The sequence below is a fragment of the Mustela erminea genome, chromosome X (assembly GCF_009829155.1).
Source record: "Mustela erminea isolate mMusErm1 chromosome X, mMusErm1.Pri, whole genome shotgun sequence".
Classification (NCBI taxonomy): domain Eukaryota; kingdom Metazoa; phylum Chordata; class Mammalia; order Carnivora; family Mustelidae; genus Mustela; species Mustela erminea.
The window spans coordinates 48,677,220-48,681,946 of record NC_045635.1 but is presented as its reverse complement, the minus strand read 5'-3'; positions in this window follow the sequence as shown (position 1 = coordinate 48,681,946).

Genomic DNA, 4,727 nt, shown 5'->3' with positions numbered 1-4,727 from the left:
TATACCTGTGTTTTTCTTTCACTTTTCTATATTTTATTTTTAAAAATATTCATATAGAGATAAGCTTCAAGGTAATCCCCTTTCCCCAATCAATGCTACCCAATATATAAAACAGTTTTAATCCCCCTTTATCTCAGGAAATTTGAGTCCTTTAACAAAGATATCAAGATGCATCCTGGAAGAATCAAAATAACCTTCCTCGCCCACACTGAGAATTTATGACCACCCTCCCATCTTTTTCTTCTCTCAATGTTTCTGTGTATTTATTTTTGTACTGGTAGTATCTCAATCATATACTTGGGGTTCATTTTGGCTGGGTTCTTTTTTGTTTTTTTTCTTGTCATGTACTTTTGTCAGTCTTTTTGATGATCTGGTTTTTTTGTTTGTATACTTTATAAATCTTACCTTTGGAGCCCATTTAGGCTGGGTCCTCTCTTTTCTTTTTTCTTTTTTTTTTATCCTCTCTCTCTCTCTCTCTCTCTCTCTCTTTCCTTTGTTCTTTCTTTTTGGTGGGAACTCCTGATTGCTCAGAAGTGTTCCAGGGTGCACCTGGCCTGCACCATGGTTGATAAATTCAGCTACACATCCGTTCAACCATCTCTCACCAAAAAGACTAGGGGGAGGAATGTCCAAAAGAGGAAAAATTCAGAGACTCTCCATCAGAGCTTTTGGATATGGACATAAACAGTATGTCAGAAAGGGAATTCAGGCTAACAATTATGCAGGCAATGACTAGGATGGAGAAAGTCTTTGATGACAAAATGGAATTAATTAGGGCAGAATTGAAAGCCACCAAGGATGATGTTAACAATGCTCTCAATGAGTTCCAATCTAATCTAAATTCTCTAACACCTAGTGTAACTGAGGCAGAAGATAGAATTAGTGATCTAGAGGACAAACTAATAGAGAAAAAAGATCAGGAGGAGGCCTGGAACAAACAGCTTAGAAGGCATGAAAACAGAATTAATGGGAAATAAATGAAGCCATGAAACATTCCAACGTCAGAATTACTGGAATTCCTGAGGGAGAGGAGAAAGAAAGAAGACTAGAGGATATAGTTGAACAAATTCTCCATGAAAAATTTCCCAGTCTGGCAAATGGAATGAGCTTTTGTGTCCTAGAGGCAGAAAGGTCTCCCCCCAAGATCACAGAATCTAGAAAGACCTCGAAACATCTGAGTGTGAAAATGATGAATCACAATCTTAGACAGGAGCTCTTGAGAGCAGCTAGGGTGAAGATATTCCTTACATACAGAGGAAGGTCCATCAGAATAAGGTGAGACCTGTCCACAGAAACCTGGCAAGCCAGAAAGGGCTGGCAAGATGTGCTCAGGGCACTCAATGAAAAGAACATGCAGACAAGAATATTTTGCAGACAAGAATATATTGACTGACAATATTTTGATTGACATTCAAAATCAATGGATAAATAAAGAGCTTCCAAGACCTGAAAGGCTTAAAAGAGCATGTGACCACTAAGCCGGCTCTACAAGAAATATTAACAGGGGTCCTATAAAAAAGTAAAAAAGAACTAAGAGTATCATTGAACAGAAATTTAGGGAGACAATTTATAGAAACAAAGACTTCACAGGTAACACGATGTCAGAAAAAATGTATCTCTCAATAATCACTCTCAACATGATTGGCCTAAATGTGCCCATAAAAAGTCACAGGGTTACAGATTTTAAAAACGACAAAACCCATCCATATATTGTCTCCAGGAGCCCCATTTTGAACGTAAGGATACATCCAGACTGAAAAATGAAGGGATGGAGGAACATATTTGATGCCAACGGGCCTCAAAAGAAGGCTGGGGTAGTGATTCTCATATCAGATAAATTAGATTTTAAAGTAAAGACTATCGTCAGAGATACAGAAGGACACTACAGCACTCTTAAAGGGTCTATACACCAAATCTAACAATTGTAAATATTTATGACCCTACATGGGAGTAACCAACTACATAAGACAACTGTTAATCAAGATAAAGAGTCACATTGATATGAATACATTAATAGTATGGGAGCTTAACATGCCACTCTCAGTAATAGATCATCCAAGCAGAAAATCAAAAAAGAAAGAAGAGCATTCAATTGCACATTGGTCCAGATGGACCTCATAGATATATACAGAACATTGCACCCCAAAACAACAGAATACTCATTCTTCTCGAGTGCACATGGAACCTTCTCCAGAATAGACAACACACTGGGACAAAAATCAGGGCTCTACCAGTAAAAAGATTGAGATTATTACCTGCATATTCTTAGACTACAATGCTTTGAAACTGGAGCTCAACTACAAGAAAAAGTTCGGAAGGAATTCAAACACCTGGAAGCTAAAGACCACCTTGCTTAAGAATGCTTGGATCAACCAGTAAATCAAAGAAAAACTTAAACAATTCATGGAAACCAATGAGAATGAAGTCACTTTGGCCCAAAACCTATGAGATACAGCAAAGGCAGTCCTATGGGGGAAATACATAGCCATCCAAGACTCCCTCAAAAAAACTGAAAAGTCCAGAATACACCAGCTGTCTTTAAACCTTAAAGAACTGGAGAATCAACAACAAAGTAAGCCAACTCCACATACAAGAAGGGGAATAATCAAGATTAGAGCAGAGATCAATGACATAGAAACTAGAGGGGCAGTAAAATGCATCAACGAAACCAGAAGCTGTTTTTTTGAAAGAATCAATAAGATCGATAAACCATTGGTCAAACTAGTCAAAAAGAAAAGAAAGAAGACACAAATTAATAAAATTATGAATGAAAAGGGAGAGATCACAACTAACACCAAGGAAATAGAAACAATCATCAGAAATTATTATCAACAGATATATGCCAAAAACTTGAGCAACCTAGATGAAATGGATGAATTCCTGGAAACCTATAAACTTCCAAAACTGTATCAGGAAGAAATTGACAACCTGAATAGACCAATATCTAGTAACGAGATTGAAGCAGTGATCAAAAACCTCCTCAAATCAGATAAAGGACTAGTGTCCAGAATCTATAAAGAACTTAGCAAACTCAACACCCAAAGAACAAATAATCCAATCAAGAAATGGGCAGAGGACATGAACAGACATTTCTGCAAAGAAGACATCCAGATGGCCAACAGACACATGAAAAAGTGCTCCATATCACTCGGCATCAGGGAAATACAAATCAAAACCATAATGAGATATCACCTCACACCAGTCAGAATGGCTAAAATCAACAAGACAGGAAATGACAGATGCTGGAGAGGATGCGGAGAAAGGGGAACCCTCCTACACTGTTGGTGGGAATGCAAGCTGGTGCAGCCACTCTGGAAAACAGCATGAAGGTTCCTCAAAATGTTGAAAATAGAACTGCCCTATGACCCAGCAATTGCACTACTGGGTATTTACCCTAAAGATACAAACGTAGTGATCCAAAGGGGCACGTGCACCCGAATGTTTATAGCAGCAATGTCCACAATAGCCAAACTATGGAAAGAACGTAGATGTCCATCAACAGATGAATGGATCAAGAAGATGTGGTATATATACACAATGGAATACTATGCAGCCATCAAAAGAAATGAAATCTTGCCATTTGCGACAACATGGATGGAACTAGAGCGTATCATGCTTAGCAAAATAAGTCAAGCAGAGAAAGACAACTATCATATGATCTCCCTGATATGAGGAAGTGGTGATGCAACATGGGGGCTTAAGTGGGTAGAAGAAGAATCAATGAAACAAGATGGAATTGGGAGGGAGACAAACCATAAGTGACTCTTAATCTCACAAAACAAACTGAGGGTTGCTGGGGGGAGGGGGGTTGGGAGAAGGGGGTGGGATTATGGACATTGGGGAGGGTATGTGCTTTGGTGAGTGTTGTGAAGTGTGTAAACCTGGTGATTCACAGACCTGTACCCCTGGGGATAAAAATATATGTTTATAAAAAAATAAAAAATTAAAAAAAAAAAAAGGTGAGAGGCAGGAAAAACAAAAAAACAAAAAACAAAAAACAAAAACAAAAAAAAACCTCCTCAAGAACATGAGCCCAGGACCTCATGGATTCCCTGGGTACTTCTACCAAACTTTCAAAGAAGAAATAATACCTATTCTCCTGAAGCTGTTTCCTAAAATGGAAGCAGAAAGCAAACTTCCAGACTCTTTTTATGAAGCCAGCATTACCCTGATCCCCAAACCAGGCAACGACCCCACTAAAAAGGAGAATTTCCGACCAATAACCCCTCTGAATATGGATGCTATGATTCTCAACAAGATCCTAGCTAGTAGGATCCAACAGTACATTAAAAAGATTATCCAGTATGACAAGGTGGGATTTATCCCTGGATTGCAAGAGTGGTTCACTATTCTTAAATCAATCAATGTGATAGAACAAATCAATAAGAGAAGAGAGAAGAACTACATGGTCTTCTCAATTGATGCAGAAAAAGCATTTGACAAAATCCAGCATCCATTCCTGATTAAAATGCTTCAAAGTATAGGGATAGGGGGAACATTCCTCAACTTCATAAAATCTATGAAAAACATAGCGACTATCTTCCTCAATGGGGAAAAGCTGACAGCCTTCCCTTTGAGATCAGGAACATGACAAGGATGCCCACACTCACCACTCTTGTTCAACATTGTATTAGAAGTCCTAGCAATAGCAATCAGACAACAATGAGAAATAAAAGGTATTCAAATTGGCAATGAAGAAGTGAAACTCTCTCTCTTTGCAGATGACA